At 45.0% G+C, this 23,198-nt stretch overlaps 1 long non-coding RNA gene across 3 annotated transcripts in view; it reads left to right on the plus strand.

Annotated features, from left to right (window-relative positions):
* LOC115653592 overlaps positions 1-23,198 on the plus strand; it is a 130,026-nt gene that overhangs the window by 103,693 nt on the left and 3,135 nt on the right. Inside the window, exons 3-4 of one of the 3 annotated variants that reach the window (XR_004000960.1) lie at positions 17,728-17,939; positions 21,787-22,030. This is a non-coding gene — a long non-coding RNA (uncharacterized LOC115653592). The remainder of the gene's footprint in view (positions 1-17,727; positions 17,940-21,786; positions 22,031-23,198) is intronic. The other 2 variants (XR_004000958.1, XR_004000959.1) reach the window with 2 other exon arrangements.

The following is a 23,198-nucleotide window of genomic DNA, read 5'->3' on the forward strand; positions in this document are numbered from 1 at the left end:
TTATGCAAAGTGTGGGCCATTAATGGTGGTTTGGAATCTTGATGGCTCCCATCAACTAGGACAATTGGTTGTAAATGGCTCTGTTTACTTGCAAGCCTTTCTGTGAGTCAGACCAGGAAGAATGAAAGCTTGGGGTCTCAGGACATGTGACCATGTTGTTAGGTAATAAAGCAAGTCCTCACTCACCTCTCCAACACCCAAGGTCGTGCGGAGTTGGAATTTGGGCACACAATTCTGTCAGAGACCAGACACCAATGCGTTGATCAACGGGCTCACACTACCCCAAAAGCTTTAGAATAAGTGTGGCCCCTTTATTAGGGGTGAGCATCAATATTTATACACAGAAGTAAACAAAGTGATTAATAAAAGATAATGGTCATGCATAATCAATCAAGATTTTACAGGAAGAGCAAGTTTAACAAGTAAATGCATAGAGATAAAGGCTAATGGCTACTTGAGGAAGGGGGTGTCATGAGTAGTTTGCAGGTCAGTGCTTTGTTCAAAAAAAGGTTCAGAAAGGATTATGCAGAGACGGCCAGTCTGGGTGTTTTTTGGCTCCAAAGTTCACCAAAAGTTTAGACCCAACATTCCTCCATTTGTAGCTTTGAGATAACTATTAATCAAAAAGCTACACCCTATTTCAAGATCTCAAGGGCCGCTTGGCAATTTCAGCCTGGGCCAATTCGAAGAGAGTAAGGCTTTTAGCTGAAGTGGGAAAAGAATAAACTGACTTACATGAGTTTATGAGGGAGGGGACACACTGAATACAGCAACACAGTATTATAAGGACTACCATGGCCCCAACAACACCCACCAAGAGGTTTTTAACCCACCCAAATCCGGGCAGCCAATTCCATAAGGCTCCCCACCAATCATAAGGTGGCTGGCCAGAGGAGTAGTTTTTAGCCATTTCCCTTAGGTGTTTGGTACGTTGAAAAGTGTCAGAGTAGGTGTCATTTACAAAAACACAGCATTCTTCATTTATGAGGGCGCAAGTTCCTCCCTGGGCTGCTAACATCATATCTAAAGCCATTCTGTTTTGCAAAGCCAACTGGCGCAGCTGGGACATTTCCCCGGCCTGATTCTCAAATAGGGTTGCAGTTTCATTGGTCAAAGATTCTAATAGTCCCTGTAGACGGATGATGGCACCCTTCAAGCTAGTGTGACCAGCCCACCGCTGCCAGGACAAACCATCACGGAGATTAATATCTCTGTCAGTTTCACGGATGTTACGAACGTGGGGAAAATGAGGGGGAGTGAGGGAGATCCGAGAAGGCGGTGCTAGCCATGCCAAATAACATGACCCTGCCCAATCAGGGGAGAGAAAATAATAAGCCTTGGGCCCGCACACCCAGTATGTTCCATATAATGCGTTTTGGGTATTCCATTTCTCAAAGTAGGAGGTAACCCACCACCCGTTGTACCACTGTTCCCCTGGTAACGCAGAGGGGTCGTTGTGTGAACTGCAGAGGCACAATTTGGTAGTGTTGTCCTCAAAGGGCAGTGTAGTACTGCTTGAGCAGTTGTAGAAGGCAATTGTGTATCCTTTAACAATTAGTTGGACACCCTCGAGATCTGAGCAGGGCTTTTTAAAAACTGACTCTGAAAACCTGCCCCTCCATGAAAAAGTTGAAAAGGTTGGATCGGGGTGAGGGATCCACATATGGGATAAGTGGGATGCGCAAGGCTTGAAGCCAAGATTTTTACTAAAGGCGGTGCCATTAAAATATATGTTGCATTTACTTGTTCCCACAAAAGTTGACCCTTTTTCTTTAACAAAACACAGTGATCCTGTTTGATTGGTTACCCTGAGATATTTGTTAATTGGCACTTCTGTTTTGTCCCATGTAAGATTGGGTTGGACTGGATCTTTTATTCTAGTCGGTGGCATCCAAGTCATATTAGCAGTGGTTAGGGGAATGGGTGTGAAGGGGAGTCCCTGTGCTGCATTTACTGGAAATTGAGTACATACCCAGCAATCACTTCTATTTCCTAAAATACGAGTTTTAACCTCGTGGGAATATCTAATAAAAGCATTATCTTCATAAGCAGAAAATAAACTGAAAAAGCATAAAAAACATACAGTTGTCAGAATAAAGGGTCCTCTCATTTTTTTCGAGTTAATTTAAGTCTAATGTCTGAGAGAGGTAAGCTGGTCCACTGGTCGAAGGCAGTGTCCTCAGTGGTGACAAGAGCTGCTGGTCCGTCACTGTGGTCCACTACGGCTGGCTTGACGTGGGAGTGGTGAATCCAAGATTTGCGTCCTTCCAGGAACACTGCAGTCTGGGTTGTCAAAAGAACCTGGTGGGGTCCAGTAAACCTTGGCTGGAGGGTGTCGTCACGAACGAACTTTTTGGCCCAGACGAAGTCCCCTGGTTGGAACGGGTGGATTTGTTCCTCCAGCGGCACGGTCTGGGAAAACTGCGAGGCTTTCCAAAGGGTACGGAGGCGAGCCTGTAGGGAGAGAAACTGACACGCAGTCATATGATCCCCTCCCAATAGTGAAACATCAGCACGTGGTAGCGCCCCGCCTTTGAAAGGGGGGTGTCCATAGAGCAGTTCAAAGGGGGATAATCCCAATGCGCGGGTTGGGCGAGTACGAAGATGAAACAGGACCAAGGGAAGTACCTGAGGCCACTTTAATCCTGTTTCCTGACAGTATTTAGCCAATGTAAACTTAAGTTCCCTATTCATACGCTCAACTTTCCCGCTAGACTGGGGGTGGTAGGGTGTATGAAAGGAGTGTGAAATGCCCAGTCCTTGTTCTAAATGGCCAAGGACATGACCAGTAAAGTGAGGTCCGCGATCTGAGTCGAGCACAAGAGGGATGCCAAAACGGGGTACAATATCTCTAAGGAGAATCTTCGCCACTGTGGCAGCAGTACAATTAGCAGTAGGAAAAGCTTCGACCCAGGAAGTCAGAGGGCAAACCAAAACAAGGAGGTGCTTTTTCCCAAAAGCCTTTGGCATATCTGCAAAATCAATTTGAAGATGTTGAAATGGAGCAGCAGGCGGAGGTCTTCCACCCTTAATTTTGTTAAGAGGTGGAGCAGGTCCATTACGCTGACATGTGCTGCATGCTTTCACTATTGATAGGCAATAGGGTTGAATGCCTGGAGCATACCAAAAGCGAGCGATAGTGTCCACGAGGGCGTGCGTGCCGTAGTGACCCCCTTTATCATGGTGCCAGCGAACTGCCACGGGGTATGTGGAGCGAGGGAGGCAGGCTCGGCCATCTGGCATAAGCCAGGTCCCTTTGACCAGAGTGGCCCCGAGGCTTTCCCATGATTTTAGTTCAGCAGCGGGTACTGGTACGGGGTGCGGTGGAGTAAAGGAGGAGGTTGCAATAGCCAATGTGGGCATGGCTAAAGGTAAGGTGGCAGCCTTCTTGGCGGAGGCGTCAGCCAGGGCATTCCCACGGGTAACGGGGCTGCTATCTTTAGTATGGGCCCGGCAGTGAACTACAGCCAGGACAGAGGGTTTTTGGAGGGCGTCCAAAAGCTTGTGGATGAGGGGGAGGTGCTGAATGGGTTTACCGGCAGCTGTCTGGAAACCTCGAAACTTCCAGAGGTGGATATGACAATGCACAACTCCAAAAGCATATTTGCTATCAGTAAAAATGGTAACGGTCTTACCAGCGGCCAACTGGCAAGCTCGGGCCAGGGCATAGAGTTCAGCGGCTTGGGCTCCCCAGTTGCCTGGCAGTGAGGCGGCCTCTTGAATGTCCCATTCAGAGGTGACAGCATAACCAGTGAAACGCTTGCCATCAACATAGAAGGAGCTTCCGTCCGAGAAGAGGATGCAATCGGGGTTGTCCAGTGGCACGTCAAACAGGTTGTCTCTTATCTGTAAGATGCTGTAAACTACTTCCACACAGTCGTGCTGGTCCTGGGGGACTGGCAGGTCAGGAAGCAAGGTAGCTGGATTAAGGGGTCCACACCTTTCAAAAATTAGGTTAGTGTCTTCTAAGAGTTCGGCCTCTAGCTGTTGCTGACGATGGGCCGAAAAGACTTGGGTTGTGCCCCTACGCAGGAGGGCTGACAAGGCATGAGAGGTCCAAACCGTGGTAAAATGACCCAGGGTTAGGCTCTTTGCCTTTGTGATCAGCAGGGCAGCTGCTGCCAGAGTCCGGGTGCAGGATGGGGTTCCCTGAGCGACAGGGTCGATTTGCTGAGAGTAAAAAGCAAGCGGGAAATGGTGGGGCCCGCTCAGCTGGGTAAGGACACCACTAGCAATTCCGCCCCTCTCGTGGACAAAAAGGTGAAAGGGTTTGCTGTAATTGGGGGGGCGGAGAGACATGGAGGAGGCCACACTGTCCTTGAGTAACTGAAAGGCTTGAATAGTGTCCGGGGACCACTGCAAAGGGTCAGGAGCAAGGTTAGCAGTGAGTCGGTGGAGCGGTTTGCTTAACTCCCCGCAGGACGGCAACCAGGGGCGACAGAAGCCAATTAATCCTAAGAAACCTCGAAGTTGTTTCTTGGTGTTCGGTAGAGGGCAGTTTTGAATAGTCTTTATGCGGGCTGGGTCCCTCTGTCTTCCTTCTGGGGTTAACAGGAAGCCCAGATATCGGACCTTCTGTGAGACCCACTGAATCTTTTTAGGGTCTACCTTGTGGCCTCTGGTGTGTAGGTATAATAAAAGTGCCTTACCATCGATGCGGAGGGCAGCTTCTTCGCGATTACCTAATAGGATGTCATCTACGTATAGGACCAATGTGGATCCCTGCGGACTGGTGAAACCTTCCAAGTCGTGGCGGAGGCACTGGCTGAAAATCGTGGGGCTGTCTCTGTAGCCTTGAGGAAGTCGTTGCCAGACATAACTTTGTCCCTCCCAGGTGAAACCAAAGAGATACTGAGAGTCTGGGTGCACAGGAATGCTGAAAAAAGCTGATTTTAAGTCAATAACAGTGAACCACTCAGCATCCCAGGGGATTTGGCTGATGATAGTAGCTGGGTCAGGAACTACTGCATGAAGAGGGACCACATACTGATTAACAACTCGTAGATCCTGTACAAAGCGCCAACGAACAGGGTCTCCGTCCTTTTTAGGAGGCTTTTTGACAGGCAGTATAGGGGTGTTACAGGGAGTGCGCTGAGGGCGGACTAGCTTTTGTGCAATGAATCCCTCGATAATGGGGCGGATGCCCTCCCGGGCTTCCAGCGACAGGGGGTATTGAGGGACTGACGGGGGGGTTAAGGAAGGCTTTACCTGAATCCTTACGGGCTCTGCCGAAAGGAGCAGGCCAACATCAGTGTCAGAAATTCCCCAGAGGGTTGAAGGCAAGTCAGTGAGGTCAGGGGAGAGAGAGAGAGGTGTTTCCCAATTACCCTGAGTAGGGGCCGAATCTCCTAATACTGTCATCAATAATCCTACCCCTTCAGGAGTGCAGGTTAAAGTAGCCTCAAGCTTACAGAGTAAATCCCGGCCCATCAAAGGGATCGGACAAGCTGGGGAAAAAAGAAAACGGTGAGAAAAACATTTATCAGCATAAATAACATTCAAAGGCAAAGTGAGTCCCAGAGACTGTGGGTTGCCCTCCACCCCAGTCGCAGTTTTAACCTCAGAGGATAGCCAGGGAGAGGGGGCATGATTTAAAAGAGAGAAAGTAGCCCCAGTATCAATGAGGAAAGAGACAGGCAGTCCCTGGACTGAAAGGGTTAAACGAGGCTCTTTGCTGGGAGGGGAGAAAGTGAGAAAGGAGCCGGCTAAAGACATTAAGGAAATAAGACCATCACATTGTTTGCCTTCGCCCCCGGGGTACCGTCATTGAGGAGGCTGAGTTTGCTGCGGCTGCTGCTGTTTCCCGTAGTTGATCCAGGCCTGGGGGATGGGCTGAGCTGGTGGTGCAGGGGTGTATTCCTCACTTGTATAAGCATCTGCGGATGCAACCAGACCCTCTGGGCGTCCCCAGGGGCATTCACGTTTAAAGTGACCAGGCTGTCCGCACTGAAAACAATTTCCTGATGGCTGGGGTCGCCAGGACCCTCTTCCCCGGGCACCCTGGAATCCCCTGCCACGGCCACGGCCTTTGCCTCGAACACCACCGTGAAAAGCTAAAGCCATCAGCTTATATTCTTCCTTTTTCTCTTTCTTTTTACTACTTTCCCTTTCTTTCTCCCAGGCAAAATCAGCTACTTCCAACACTGAAGTGACTGACTCACCTCCCCAACCAGGGCGAAACTTTAAGAAGTAATCCCTTACAGGGGGCACCGACTGATTCACAAAAAATGAAATAAGAGTAGGGTGGTCTGCTTCTCTCTCAGGATCCATCTGAGTGAACATTCGGGCCCCCTCCAATAGCCTCGACCAGAACTTTCTGGGCGGCTCATCAGATTCCTGCCGAATCTGCATGAACTTAGCCTGATTAGGCGAGCGGCGAGCCATTTCCTTGAGTCTCTCTAACAATCGCTCTCTATCTGTTCGCAGCTGAGTCAGCCTTAGCTGAGTCCAGTCTAGGGGATTCCAGCCAGCGGCCAGATCCCGCCTATCCATCCAAGTAAGATTAGCTGCATTGCTATCTCCCCATGTCCTTTCTGTCATCCACAATCTACTACGTTCTTCTCCGGTCAAAACTCTACTTAACAACTGATCCACATCCGTATAAGTAGGATTATAACTTAAAAACAATCTTTCTAGAAGTTCTATGATCTTTCGGGGATTTTCCCCAAAAGACCCTGACAACTGTCCCCACTCTTTCAAATCCCATTCTAGCCATCCTTTATATTCCACAATACTAGCATGTTGCAATCGTCCATCATTGCCCATATAAGGTTGATCGTGCACCTGTAAAGGCATCTCTCTAACTATACTTTTATTATTCGCAAGAGATTTGACGGAGACATCCTCTGGGCTATCCTCAGGGGGGGGGCATGCACCCTGCTGTACCTGCTTGGACCTAAGCCTAGTAACTACTCCTCCCGAGGTTTGCCCCTCCAATTCCTCCTCATCCTTCTGCACAAATTCCAATCTGGGATCCTGCAGATTCCCCTCTGCTACAAGGAGAGAGTCCCCCTGCGGAGGAATAGGGGCAGGTGCAGAGGGGACCAGCTGACGAGTCAAAACACGCCGTGGTCTACACCCTTCATCGAAATAACCTGGAGGGGGTTCACTCTCGGGAGAGTACCTGACTGCCATAATTTTTAAAGATTTCCACAGCTCTGCTGCTGTGTCCCAACAAAACCAGTAACATAACTGTCCCGGATGGTCTTTTTCGATCTGGCTCTTTACTCCTCTTAAGGCAGCCTGTTCGAAAGAGCCATACGAAGGCCACCTCATCTCCGAGTCGGCCAATACCGCGGTATACCCAGTCCAATTCCTTACACATAGTGTGTACAACTTCTTCCTAGACATTCCTGTCTGTACTGGGAGTTTCCCTTCGTTCCATAACTTATTTACAATCCCCAACGGACTCTCAAGAGGCACGCTAGTCCCTTGACCCATGGTGTCTGACAGGAGCCCTCCAACTGGCGTTTACCCTGCTGTCCAATACACGACCCCTCAATATTGAATTGGCTGGGAGAAATCTCCTGTGGCGCCTTGCCAATTCATATATGAGTGGTCTGACCACTGGACAGAGGTACCGCACCAGAAGGAATCCCGGACGAGCCCCCAAATTGTTAGGTAATAAAGCAAGTCCTCACTCACCTCTCCAACACCCAAGGTCGTGCGCAGTTGGAATTTGGGCACACAATTCTGTCAGAGACCAGACACCAATGCGTTGATCAACGGGCTCACACTACCCCAAAAGCTTTAGAATAAGTGTGGCCCCTTTATTAGGGGTGAGCATCAATATTTATACACAGAAGTAAACAAAGTGATTAATAAAAGATAATGGTCATGCATAATCAATCAAGATTTTACAGGAAGAGCAAGTTTAACAAGTAAATGCATAGAGATAAAGGCTAATGGCTACTTGAGGAAGGGGGTGTCATGAGTAGTTTGCAGGTCAGTGCTTTGTTCAAAAAAAGGTTCAGAAAGGATTATGCAGAGACGGCCAGTCTGGACAATTGGTTGTAAATGGCTCTGTTTACTTGCAAGCCTTTCTGTGAGTCAGACCAGGAAGAATGAAAGCTTGGGGTCTCAGGACATGTGACCATGTCACCTGGTACTGGAATCCTTCTTAAACCTGGTTCTTTTTCATTTAGAACAGGGGTCTCAAACACGTGGCCCGCAGGGCTATTTCCTGCTGCCCGCCAAGCAGCCTGCGCCCACCCCCACAGCCTACCTCCAGGCCAGGGGTGGGCAAAGTACAGCCACAGGATTTCCCCCCTTGAGCCCCACGCCACTCCCTGAAGCGGCTGGCATCACATCCTTGCCGCCGGGGGGTGGGAGGGAGGGTGGAGAAGCAGAGGGCTCCATCCGTGTGTTGCCCTGGCTTCCAGACACTGCACCCCCTTGCCCTCCACAGCTCCCACTGGCCGGGAACGGGGAACGGCGGCTAATGGGAGCTTTGGGGGAGGTACCTGGAGGTGTGGCAAGCAGCACGTGGAGCCCTGCATCTCCCTCCCCCAGGGGCCGCAGGGACATGGTTCCAGCAATTTCCCAGAGCAGACCAGAGCCGGAGCCGGGGCCAGGGCCGGCAGCCTGCCTGGCCCCGGTGTGCACTGCTGCCACCCCAGAGCCCGAAGCCCTCCTGCCCCTCGCCTCTCAGCTCCCTGCCCTAAGCCCGCTGCCTGCACCTCAACCCCCAGCCCTGAGCCCCCTGCTGCACCCCACACCCCAACCCCATGCACTGAGCCCCCTGCTGCATCCCCCACCCCTTCTGCACCCCAATCCCCTGCCCTGAGCCTCCTGCCTGCACCCCAACCCCCTGCTGCACCCCAACTCCCTGCCCTGAGGCCCCTGCTGCATCCCATACCCCTCCTGCACCCCAACTCCCTGCCCTGAGCTCCCTGCTGCATCCCACACCCCTCCTGCACCCCAACTCCCTGCCCTGAGCTCCCTGCTGCATCCCACACCCCTTCTGCACCCTGAGCCCCCTGCCTGCACCCAACTACACCTCAACTCCCTGCCCTGAGACCCCACCACACCCTTCATGCACCCTCTGGGGGCAGGGAGGGGGCAGAGTTGGGGTGGAGACTTTAGAGAAGAAGTTAGAATGGGGGCAGGGAAGGGGTGGGAAGAGGCAGGATCTTATGGAAGGGATGGAGTGGGTGCATGGCTGGGGGCAGCGAGGGGGTGTCAGTGATGCGGCCCTCGGGCCAATGAACTAGCCCTCATGTGGCCTTTGTGGTCATTTGAGTTTGAGACCCCTGATTTAGAAGGAGTGGGGACCCAGAGAGATAAAAGATTCCTGCCTTGTGCCAAAGCTATATAAGGAGGGTTGGGGGTGAAACAGAACAAGGAGGTTCCAGACATGAGAAATCCCCGAGTTACCACCTGAGCTGGAGCTCACAAGAACGGTACTGGGGAAAGGATTGGGCCCAGACTAGGAAGGAGTCCAGTCTTTGAAAGAAGCTTATTGGAGCATCCCTGAGGGTGAGATGTTATCTGTAATCAGTTTGTTAATGTATTAGGTGTGTTTTGTTTTATTTTGCTTGGTAACTTACTTTGTTCTGTCTGTTATTACTTGGAACCACTTAAATCCTACTTTTTATATTTATTAAATCACTTTTGCTTATTAATTAACCCAGAGTAAGTAATTAATACCTGGAGGAACAAACAGCTGTGCATCTCTCTCTATTAGTGTCATAGAGAGTGGACAATTTATGAGTTTACCCTGTATAAGCTTTATACAGAGTAAAACAGATTTATTTGGGGTTTGGATCCCTTTGGGAGCTGGGTGTCTGGGTGCTGGAGACAGGAGCACTTCTTAAGCTGTTTTCAGTTAAGTCTGCAGCTTTGGGGCACGTGGTTCAGATCCTGAGTCTGTGTTGGAGCAGACTGACATGTCTGGCTCAACACGACAGAGTTCTTGAGGCCCAAACTGGCAGAAAAAATGGGCTTAGAGGTAGTCTCAGCACATCAGATGACAGGCGCAAGCAGTTTCTGTGATTGAACCCATTACACTCCTCTCTAATGCTAAGCTAAGGGCTTTCAGCCATGCTCTGCAGAAAGATCTTCTATAAACCAGACATTATTTGTTCACAAGAACTCCAGTGCATTTATGATTAATGATTGGAGAAGCCCAAGAGGTTCAGAAGTTCTGTTCACATAATCATCTGAACTTTTTAATGCTTATCTTCAGCTTAACCAAGTCCCTCTGGCTAAGAGATCAAATTGGCAACCTTACAAAAACAAGCTCTCTGCTGAGACTTTTACTATAGCCTTAGTTTAGTCAGGTTGTTATTGTACTCTCCACACAAGTCTGCCATTCTCCAATTATCAAGGGGGAAAATTCAGCAGAATGCAAAAGGCCCATTTGCTACAATACGCTCCATAGATCTAATTCATGGAAGTATTTTATGATTTTCTTAAGTCCATGCCTATTCTGCACAGCATTTAACTTTTAGCATGTGTTTAAGTTCTATAGCTTTCAATGGGACTTAAGCCCATGCAGAATCATAGAATCATAGAACTGGAAGGGACCTCGAGAGGTCATCTAGTCCACTCCCCTGCACTCAAGGCAGGACTCAGCATCATCTAGACCATCCCTGACAGGTGTTTGTCCAACCTGCTCTTTAAAATCTCCAATGATGAGGATTCCACATCCTCCCTAGACAATTTATTCCAGTGCTTAACTACCCTGACAGTTAGGACGTTTCTTCTAATGTCCAACCTAAGCCACCCTTGCTGCAATTTAAGCCCATTGTTTCTTGTCCTATCCTCAGAGCTTAAGAAGAACAATTTTTCTCTCTCCTCCTTGTAACAGCCTTTTATGTACTTGAAACCTGTTATCATGTCCCCTCTTAGTCTTCTCTTCTCCAGACTAAACAAACCCAATTTTTTCAATCTTCCCTCATAGGTCATATTTTCTAGAGCTTTAATCATTTTTGTTGCTCTTCTCTGGACTTTCTCCAATTTGTCCACATCTTTCCTGAAATGTGGCACCCAGAACTGGACACATTACTCCAGTTGAGGCCTAATGAGTACAGAGTGGAGCAGAAGAATTACTTCTCGTGTTTTGCTTCCAATACTCCTGCTAATACATCCCAGAATGCTGTTTGCTTTTTTTGCAACAGTGTTACACTGTTCCTTCCTAAGTGGAGTACTTTGCATTTGTTCTTATTGAGAAATTTACTTCAGACTATTTCGCCAGTTTTTCCAGATCATTTTTAATTTTAATCCTATTCTCCAAAGAACTTGCAACCCCTCCCAACTTGGTATCATCTGCAAACTTTATAAGTATACTCTCTCTGTCATTATCTAAATCATGATGAAGATATTGAACAGAACTGGACCCAGAACTGATCCCTGTGGGACCCCACTTGTTATGCCCTTCCAGCATGACTGTGAACCACTGATAACTACTCTCTGGGAAAGATTTTCCAACCAGTTATATACCCACTTTATAGTAGTCCATCGAGGTTGTATTTCCCTAGTTTGTTTATGAGAACATCGTGCGAGACAGTATCAAAAGCGTTCCTAAAGTCAAGAAGTTCTGTCCTGAACAGAGATGCTGTTTTTTCCAGTGAATTTTTTTCTGTCAAGATTGTGGTAACTAGTAGATTCTAAAGCAAAGAAAAATCTGGATAATATTCAGCTAAAGAAAACATGACTAAGTGCAATGAATGTGTTGTGAAAGCATAAAAGTGACTTGGTCAAAACTGTTGTAGAAACCAAAATGAAAGGGCTTCCTACCCCTACATACGACGAAGGCAGTTTTCTAGGACAAATTAGGTGTATTTCTTTTAGAATGGCTCTTGCCCTGCCATGTGGCTTTATGATGGTCATAAACAGGAACCAAATCACCTTAGGAATTAGCTTTGACTCAGCATTCACTACCCAACAGGCAGTTAAAAGCCCAATTATGGCTGTCTCTGTGTGGCTATCAGGATTACCCCTTTCACACACTACTTCCAATCAGGAGGCAGCAATAATTCAGCTACCTGAAAGCAATAGTGCAAGGAGGATTTGAAAGTGCTGTCTCGGACTGCTCAAATTCCCAGTGAGGCACATCTGGGTGGAGTGCCCCTCCCCATGTATTGGCATGTAGCTAGGGGGCTACATATGTTACTAGATGTGTAGTAAGGGCAACTATTCAGGGTGCTCCCATCTCCCTAGCATTATAGAAGTATTATTATGTTCATGGCTTACATATGCAGACTTCCACCCTCCGCCCCAAATTTAAAGCCATCAGTCATGCTAATTGAACCCACAATAAGGTAATATGGCTGGTGGCATGAATTCAACCTGATTTTATTTACTGTGTGTCACAAGCTAAGGTGGCGTTTGATTTTTCTCTTCAATACCAACTCATAGAATGCAGTCAAGTCTCCTAATTTGTGCCTGTTCCTCTAAGTCAGTCCTGGAAAGACCAGGACTTCATTTACAGGAAGATGCATTGAATGAAGTAATAGACTGATTGAATCCTAGATGTTTAGAGACGGAAAAATCAGTGATCAAGACATGCTGGTAACTGATGACTTTAAAGGGATTAGAAACCAGAAATTTATAATATGAGAAAACAAAATGTCTCGTTCAGACTTTGCTTTGTTTCAAAATGCTCTATGAAACCAGCATCCATTATACTGATAAAAAAATAGAAAGAGAGGTGGTTTATTTTCCTTAGGGAAGATTCCTTTCAAACTGCCTGTTGCAGCTATTCAGCTTAATCAATAACACTTCTCTCATTCAGTGTGGTGTTGCAACTTCAGACACATTCTTTATAAAAAATATAAGACACCTTGAAAAGCAGTTTTACTGGTAAATATCCATTTACGTGTATACAACTGTGTAAGCTTACATAAGACCATTTAGTAATCTCAGTAGTGAGGGCATTCATTACTAAATGTATGTTTTGTAACAAGCATCACTGAAGCAAAATGCTATATTTTTGCATACCGGGGAGTCACTACAAGGCATAGGGAAATCCAGATGTATGATCCCATTGGATAAAATAAAAATCAATTTTGCTGAAAACTACAACTGCAAAGCCCTGTCCCGCAGCCCTTTTCAATATTTTCAAAATGAGTTTCAGATGGAGCTGGCCAAAAAACAAGAATCCTGCTTCACACAAAAAAATGGAGGCTTTGAAATTTAACTGCGCTTTGCATTCAAACAAAGCTGAGACCTTTCTAATTGTTTTGTGAAAAAATCAAGAGAGAAGCATCTCCCAGAATACCCAAGAGACCAGTGGTTAGGACATTCACCATGCATCTCCCAGGTATCAGGCAGGGCAGGGTCTTAAGTCTGGATCTCCCAGTTCAAGGTGAGTGGCCCTGACTAGTATTCTGGGGTGGGCGGATGTTTGCCTCATTGACCAGAAATTCTATCCTGGACCTGAGAAACCTTCCCAGTGAAAATTTAGTCAAAATTGATACATTTCCACAAAATCAGCCTTTTCTGACAAAAGCATTTAGCCTACGCATGAAACCAGGTGTTGCCCTGCCTATGTCACCTGTCGGGCCCGATCTGTTAGGCATGCTCTGGGTATGCCTAACTCCATACAAAACAACCAGGAAGTCAGGGGGAGAAGAGGCTTTCCTCATAACCATTAACCCAGTGGTTAGGAAACTTACCTGAGTGGTGGGACATCTTGGTTCAATTCCTTCCTCTGCCTGTTGAAAAGGGATTTAAACAGGGGTCTCCCACCACTCTGGTGAGTGCCCTAGCCACTGAGCTTTGGCAGCCTTCACTTAGGTGTCTAAAAGCTCCATGAGAGGCAGGGCTTAGGACACACACCCATCATCAACATCTATCGCAGGGATTGGCAACCTTTTAGAAGTGGTGTGCTGAGTCTTCATTTATTCACTCTAATTTAAGGTTTCGCGTGCCGGTAAGACATTTTAACGTTTTTAGAAGGTCTCTTTCTATAAGTCTATAATATATAACTAAACTATTGTATGTAAAGTATATATGATTTTAAAATGTTTAAGAAGCTTCATTTAAAGTTAAATTAAAATGCAGAGTCCCCCAAACCGGTGGGCAGGACCCAGGCAGTGTGAGAGCCACTGAAAATCAGCTAGAAGATGGCACGCGTGCCATAGGTTGCCTACCCAATCTATTGGATAGTTTAGGCAGCTTCCAGACTAGGGTGATGGCTTTTGTGCAGCCCTTTCTCTGGTGCCTCTCTGTCCTATCCACTCATTGTATAGGAGCCTACATGCCTAGCCCAGGGTCTGTGATTCCAGAGATTTTCCAAGCATCTACAAAGTAGGTGTTGCAACACTGAGGTCCCTTTGTGGATCTGGGCCTTAATAGCTGCAACAAAAATATTGTCTATGAAGCTTGTTGTGCTTGTTGTGTGGGATTGTGATTAGCTGACTTATGTACAGGTATATCCATGTTCTCTAGAGAGACTACTACTTACTAGTTGAGTTAGGTAAGATCCTCCTGTAGCTCTGTGATAGATACCAGTACTTTGGGAGCTGAAGGTTTCAAGTTTTGAATCTTGTGGTTGTTCTAACTACAGCTGCCGCACAGCACTGTAATCCTACAACACAGTCATACAACAGAGCATCATACAAACGGCGGCTTAAAACAAATATCCAATAGCAAGTACAATTGTAAACTAAACCCATAATAAACCTCGTGAGCCTGAACCCATTCCCTGCCTAAAAAACAGAGGCGGGGAGGGGGAAAGAGAGCATTTGTACCCTGCTTGGAAGGTAATGTACAGCAGTGGTTTTCAACCTTTTTTCATTTGCAGAACCCTAAAAAATTTCAAATGGAGATGCAGACCCCTTTGGAAATTCAGCCTGTGGTCCACAGACCCCTACCACAGAAGTTTCAGACTGAAAACTGACTGAACAAAATTCAACTATAAATGTTGCCCATGCTCAGCATGGCATTTGATGCAGCATGAGAAGGTCACTAAACTATGGGCTTCTATGCTAATGACAACACTTCTGAGTTTTGACCTATAGGCGGGGGTATTCACATACTTTTGATTGATCAGAATAAACAGCATGCCTATTCTGGGATCTGAAACTTTATTTTCATAGTCACCTTTTGCAGAAACCTTAGACATAGTCTACGGACCCCCAGCAGTCCATGGACCACAGATTGTAAGCCACTGATGTACAGTATCTGGCAAACAGACACTTATTTGTATGAGACCATGAGAAGTTCTAACAAAGAACAATTTTATTGCTATAATGAGCTTGTCGGAAAAGTTTAATTTAAAAATATAACAAAATATAATCCTACCTTTTAATTAGTGATATTTAGAGGTGACAGCCGTGTTAGCAAAAATGTAAATCTAAATAAAGCAACACCAGCTGCATCAGGGTCAGCATTACCATATGGGATCCAGCAGGTTCTGCTGCTTTTACCTCAGTTAACTCCTGATTTTTAAAGGAGAAGAATTACCAGTTGAGGATAATTAACCATGGGAAAAGTTTATCAAGAATTGTGGTGGATCCTCCATCACTGGAAGATTTTAAATCTAGATTGGATATCACATTGGTAGATGTGCAGGTGAACAAGCCCCTGCTAGTGTGGCTGATGTGGTTAGGTCCTATGATGGTGTCCCTTGAATAGATATGTGGACAGAGCTGGCAACGGGGTTCATTGCAGGGATTGGTTCCTGGGTTAGAGTTTCTGTTGTATGGTGTGTGATTGCTGGTGAGTATTTGCTTCAGGTTGGGGGGCTGTCTAGCTGTAAGTGAGGACTGGCCTGTCTCCCAAGGTCTGTGAGAGCGAGGGATCATCCTTCAGGACAGGTTGAAGATCTTTGATGTGCTGGATAGGTTTTAGTTGGGGGCTGTAGGTGATGGCTAGTGGCATTCTGTTACTTTCTTTGTTGGGACTGTCCTGAAGTAGGTGACTTCTGAGTACCTTTCTGTCTCTGTCAATTTGTTTCTTCACTTCCCCAGGTAGGTACTGTAGTTTTAAGAACGCTTGAAAGAGATCCTGTAGGTGTTTGTCTCTGTCTAAGGGATTGGAGCAAATGTGGTTGTATCTTAGGGCTTGGGTGTAGCCAATTGGCCTTGTTAGCACTGACCCCCTACTTGGTAAGGCAACTCCCATCTTTTCATGTGCTGTATATTTATACCTGCCTACTGAATTTTTCACTCCATGCATCTGATGAAGTGGGTTATAGCCCACGAAAGCTTATGCCCAAATAAATCTGTTAGTCTCTAAGGTGCCACAAGGACTAACTTTTTTTTTTTTTTTTGCTGATACAGACTAACACAGCTACCCCTCTGAATCCTGTTTCCTGCGTGAGTTCATTTGAGAGCATAGTGATTGTCTGGTTTCACCCACAGAGTTGCTGTTAAAGCATTTAGTGCACTGCATGCAGCATACCATATATTTTGATAGGCATATGTAGGACCCATGGATCGTGAAAAGTGTGTTGTGGGGGTGTTGATCATCGTAGCAGTGGAGATATGGCTGCAAGTTTTGCATCTGTTGTTCTGGCAGTGTCAATGTATAACCGACTAACAACCCGTCACCCAATTCCTTTCCCCCACGCCCCTGTTTCCTCTCTTTGACTGAAGGGGTGTTAACAGGCACTTAAGTTTCCTAAACCTGAGAAAGAGCTCTATGTAAGCTTGAAAGCTTGTCTTTCTCATGAGTCGCTCCAATAAGAGATATTACCTCACCCATCTTCTCTCTCTAATATCTTGGTACCGTCACAGCTACAATAACACTGCATAAATGAAGAAATGGAACAGTTATGGTACTTGATCCTGTTACAAAGGAAAAAGCTTTGGGATTTTTTTAAGTTATATATTTATAATTTATTCTTTATCTATGGTGCTTAAAGAATACCACTCTTGCGCATGCATGTATTATGTTCATTGGAAATAAAAGTGCATGACTTTAAGTAGTTTCCATTATTCCAAATCCAGTTTCCATGTAGCAGACAGAACAATTCTGAGACCATCCATACATAGGAGTTAATCCTTAGAGATGACCAACATGAGTACTCTCTGTGATGGGTTGGACCCCCTTCTGGGATGGCACCTGGTGTACTGGGATTACACTGAGTCTCTCCTGCTCCACTGGCCTGGGTTCCCACCCCTCATTTTACTGAATTAGGCTCTCTGGCCTCTTGCAGCGTGCGCGCGCCCACACACACACACGCGCACCTGCAGCCACAGACTGAAGTCAGCTCTGTGTGAGAGGACTCCCCCAGCACTCATGTGCACACCCCTTTTGGGAGATAAACCCAAAATAATACTGTCTTGCACTGTATAGAAAAATCTGCACAGCAGAAACTCATAAAAATCCACCCTCTTCCTCAATGTGAAGAGAGACATGCACAGCTTCTCCCCCCCACACACAGTTAGAAATTACATAAACTTGGTTTAATAATAACAAAATTAGTTTATTAACTATAAAAGGTAGATTTTAATGGTTAAAGAGATAGCAAACCGAACAAAGCAGATTACCTTAGTAAATAAACAAAAGCCGCAAATTGAACTTAACACAGTATATGGGTAGGACACAAATTAGCAAATTCTCACCCTGAGTGATAAACAGGCTGGCAGCTTCTTAAGGCACAAGTTGCCTTGGCTTTCCCAGGTTTTCTTACACAGGCTAAAAATCCTTCCAGCCTGAGACCATCACTTCTCACAGATCAGTCTTTGTTCCTCAGGTGTTTTCAGGTGTGTTGTTGTCCGTGGTTCAACGCACAGAATTAGAGGGCCATTTCTAGCATTCTTGTTTATTTTACAGTTGTTGGTGTGACCCAGGGGCAGTTGAACCATGGATGGAGCTGAGTTTAAGCTGTTATGCAGGCGCCCCCGGGCTTCTCCATCAGCCAGTCTCCCGCCACAAGCTGGAGAGGAGCCACAGCTGCTGCTGAGTGCAAGGCAGGAGTGAAGCGCCAAGCCCAGCCACCTTCCACAGCCTGGCTGGAGGAGGAGGGAGGAGAGAAATGTGACAAAGTGAGTTTTCACTTTTCAGGCTTTTATTAGTTGAGTTTAAGCTTTTATGCAGCCAAAAGATGTGAAAGTAAGCTGGTACTGAATGCTTCAGCCATTATTACCAGTATGCCACTGCATCCCCCCACACACACACACAGATACACCATACCAGCTTACTTTCACCCTTGCCTTGGTCAAACAGTTCCCGTTGTGTAGAGCTATCTCTGAGAGGTGTCTGTTGCACACAGTTCCTGCTTGTGTGCGTTTCTTCAACAAGCCACTAATATTGTTTGGCCTCATCCAATGTAGCGGATTTGAAATACAGAGACATGGTCACTATTCCCAGCTTCAGATACAGAAATAATACATGCATACAAATTGGATAAACACATTTCGTAAATCATAACCTTTCCAATGATATCCTATAAGACCCATCTTGCATAAAGTATATCTCAGTTATGTCATATTCACATCATAACCATATTTGTATTAAGAATAAGGGGTGTAACATCACACTCTCACCTTCCATTACTTTTCAACAGGAGTTGAGGGCACACAGGACCTTACTGGATCAGGCTATATCATATAAATACATTTCCTTCCAGGAATACCCTGGACTTGCACTCTGATTCTCAGCAGATTTTGGAACCATTTCTAATGCAAATGAATCACTTTACAAATCCCTGGGAGCTGCTAAGCACATAGAAAAAGTTTGCTTTATTTTGAAGAAAAATGTGTTACACAAGTCGCGTTTTGTAGCTTAAGAATAGATCCACAGGACAACAGATGAGGTTTAAAGAGGAAAAAATGTCTATGCTGAACCAACTAGGTGCAGCTATCTTACTAATATCTTCCAGTTAAATCTACTGAGAATTTCCCTGGCCTACAATCCCCTTCTGTATTGAAAATAATTAAAAGAGAGAGAGGCCTCATAATTGTCCAAACATTTTTACAGGGTCCATCAAGTGAATATTGTATAACTGGCTCCCGCCACCCTTCTATATGCATCAAACATGAGATACCTGCTTCACTTGCAAGCCCCTTCACAGTCAATCTCCACGCTACCTATCATGTCTCATTCACTATCCAGAAGTAGACTCTGACTCACAATGCCAGCCTATATCGCTCACTTGTTACATTTTCAAACAAGCCTCTTTGTGCTTTCTCCCCGGCTGCCCCTCACTTTTGGAGGAGCTCCTCATAAACATCCACAAAACTACTTCATTATCTTCCTTCAAAGCTCTTCTTAAAACTCACTCTGCCACGATGCCAGAAACACTTGACAATGGTTAGGCTGCTGCTATGCTGACACCATGGCCTATCACACTGACTAGTATTGTCTCATTGCTTCCTTGTACTCCTCTGTCTGCATCTGTCTGTTGCCTCTTGTCTTATACTTAGATTGTAGGTTCTTTGGGGCAGATACCCTTTTGTTTCTTCTTGTTTGTACAGCATCTAGCACAAGGAGGTCGTGGTCCACAACGAGGTCCCCTCAGTACTACAGTACACATATTAGTGTCTTTTATTGTTGGGTTTGGTAATTTATTGATTCCAAACATTAACTACTTTCTGTAGAGGATATAATGTAGCTGGAACTAATTCATCCTTGCTACTATGCTATTGACTTAAATGGAATTACACCAGGGATGAGTTTGTCCTATTTTACCTAATGTCCCCTTAAATCACAACATGGATGCACTAGCTAAGTCAAAGGTGGTTGTGTCTTTTGCTCTTACACAATAAACCAGATATGCAAACACAGGCCTCCTTCCTAGTGCAGATCCCTTCTCCAGACTTTGAAACTGCTTCCTTCTCAGTGTAGCCTCTTCCATCCTCTTGTCCAGTACAGTTTTAATTCACCTCAAGCCTAATCAAAGCCCATTGAAGCTAATGGAAAAGATTCCCATTGACTTAAGCAGGCTTTGGCTCAGGACCTTAGTTTTTCCCAACTACTCTTCTCCCAGTGCAATCATACACCACACCTCATTCCTTTCCTAATGCCTGGTCTACACTGGGAAATGAGGTCAGGATAACTATGTCGTGCAGCGGTGTGAAAATTCCACATCCTTCAGCGATGCAGTTAAACCAACCAACCGCTGATGTGGACAGTACTAGGTCGATGGAAGAATTCTCCCATTGACATAGCGACCACCTCTTGGGGAAGTGGAGTACCTACACCAATAGGAGAAGCTCTCCCATTGGCATAGGTAGTATCTTCACTGAAGCACTACAACAGTGCAGCTTATGGCTTTGTTGTCACCAGCCACCCAGCATTTTGAGGGAGCAGAAGAGCCCCAACCAGACAAAAACAAAAACATACACAGGCCTTTTATTGGGCAGGTTAGGATGCTTTCAGCATCCCAATCATAACAGGTATGACAAGAAACAGGAGTAGGAAAGGGCGTACAAGAAAATTCAGAAGGTTAAAACCCAAATCCCCAAACACAGCTCTTTCAGTCTCAAGGTAAAGTAGGAAAGAAAACTTTGGTCTATTATACTTTTGTTTTCTCCTGTAGGAGACAGTCAGGACTGCAGTGATTGGCAATACTATATCAATTTAGCTAAGACTGAAACATCTTGGATGTCAGGATCCACTTGAGACACTAAGCATGTTTTTAGCTTTAGCCTCTGTGCACCTGCTCTTATACTTGACATTAATCTTAGGGAGTATTAGAGCATATAACATCTGTCTTCTCTCCAGTATCATGTTTGTATTAGTAAGCCCCAGGGCCATGCAATGTATGTAGCCACTGAATTTCCTACAATAGCAAGTACACTTAAGGGATTGCATTGAAAACAATCTCTCAAGGCTGAGGGCAGGTGGGGAGGAGGAGAAAGAGCATTTGAAAGTTAAGGAACAGTTTAAATAATTCACAGAAAAATATGCATACTTCTCTGTATGAAAGGAATGCAGGAGTTTCAGCCAAGTTTTTCCATTAATAATGCTTAGAATAGTGTATGGCCTGATACCCTGTATGAGAATCACAAAAACACCTTCCAAGAATGTGTATTCAATAGTCCAAATTAACAATAGTCAGAATATGCTGCCAAGCACAATGGCCCCAAGAGAAATGAAAAGAATTCTTCTTCAGAATATACATTCTAAGTGCTTTCTTCTAGAAGTATCCATTTATGTTCCTAAATATATTCCAGTACAATTATGGTTATGATACTTTTTAGAAACCCGTTATTGCTGTAGCAGAAACAAAGAAGTGTTTAACCAATTAGCAACATGACATATACATATGCAGCAAGCACTTGATCCTTAAAAAGCCCTGAAACAACTTCATCCTTGCAAACTATTTTATAACAATGCTGAATTTTTAAACTAAAAGAAGTGATAAATAATCTGTTCTAAACATAAGGTCAGTTCTGGGCTGACCATTACTAGGTTCTAAATAATCCTTCATATTGTCAATACACAGAAAACTTAGTTCTGCTGGACAGTCTAGTGTGTGCCACTGTTTGGCAATTCAGTGCAGGACTATCCACCTCAGATAGTTGGTTGTGTTCCAGTTCTCTATATTCCATTCTAAGGTGATAGTTGAACAGACGATCCCCAGTTTCTTAAATTCATGATTAGGGTACTAGAAATCTATGTGTATTTTCTTGAGCACACATATACTTATTGTCTTATAGAAGCAGTAAAAGGGCCTGTTATGCTTGACACTGCACAAACATCACATGAAAAGACAGTCTCTGCCCCCAAATAATTTACATTCTAGGCTGATAAGGTACAACAGGTCTTAAAATTTCACAGCTTTCCACCTGCCTGTCCATGGTTATCTGCCAGTGTCAGGGATTTTTTGGCATCATGGCAGAGAACCTAAAGGAGGGATTTGAGGGAGGCTATGGTTGTGCTTTACAGATTTTTTGAGGATGTTATTCCCATGTGTAGAGGTCAGCATATGAGAGGATGAAGATGTACCTTGTAGTCATCATTACTTGATTCCATTTGTATGAAGAATAAGAATTACAAAAAATCATCATCATTGGATTGGAAGGCTTTCTTTGTGGGATGGTGCAGAAAGACAGACTTTTGGATAACAGGAAATAATTAGCAACATGTACGAATGGTGGTATTAAGGAAGCAGCTTCTGTTTCTGCAGGAGGTAAGATAGAAATCTGTTCATGCCACGGTTTGCCTTCTGTTTTTTGAATATGCACTGCCTTACATTTATGGGCACAATCCTGCTCCCAGGTATATCAAAGTAGTCTTTAAAGAATAACTGAAAAAATGCAATAAGGATCTGAGAAGGAAGAACAGCAGTATTATAGACTTTGCAGCTGATTACTACTGTTGATGAAATTTATAAATTGATGCGGCACACACCTTTGTGAGATTTAACAGTATAAAATGAAGCTAGGTTTAGAAGTGTCTGGGCCACATAATATCTATGTAGAGCATTTGTTTATTAAGAAGAGGAGAAAAAACTGTTCAGAATTGTTTGGAGGACTCCTTTATTCATCCTGTTTAGTGGGTGCAGATTTAAGTCAATGGCGCAATTCCCACTGTCTTACAGGGGGAAGCACTTCAAAAATTGATGATCAATAATTAGCACCAGAGACTAGACAGTTGACCTAATTCTGATCTCGCACTGATTTTTATACTGATAGCTACATTTACTTCAATGGAGTCACATCTGTGCAAAAAAACAGCAGAAACAGATTGAGTGTTTCTATGCAATAGAAATTTCCATAGATAAACGAAGTTATGATAACTGTAGTAGTGTTTTTTGTAGTAAAATATTACGCAGGAAAAATGCCAGATACATCCATGCACCTTTAACCTGTAATATTAAAAATAGCAAAGTTAATTGTTACTTGCATGCACTGAGTGAGGCACAGCAAGACTTAGAGAAACTGCTGGGAGAAGATCCTCAGCTAGTGAAAATTGTCATAGCTCTGTTGAAGTCAATGGCACTATGATGATTTATACCAGCTGAGGATCTTCCCCTTCATGCTTAAAGCTCCTTAATAGTGAATGCAGTAGGAAACAGTGCCATGGAAGCAGATGGTCAATGACCCACGAAAAAGAGGAAAGTTGGATTAACTGGGAGGTAGGATAGATGTAAATACATTTTAAAAGGGAAGCAACCACACTGGAAATAACCTGAATTGTTAAGAAATTGCATTTGCAGCAGCTTATTATGAGAAGCAGTAAATTCACCATCATTTGGAATCTTTAAATCTAGTCTGATATCTTTCTAACATATACTCTTTAGTTCCTCCAGAAATTATTGGATTCAGTAGTATTCACTAATGGAGTAGAGATACTAT

Source organism: Gopherus evgoodei, chromosome 6, assembly GCF_007399415.2.
Source record: "Gopherus evgoodei ecotype Sinaloan lineage chromosome 6, rGopEvg1_v1.p, whole genome shotgun sequence".
Classification (NCBI taxonomy): Eukaryota; Metazoa; Chordata; order Testudines; family Testudinidae; genus Gopherus; species Gopherus evgoodei.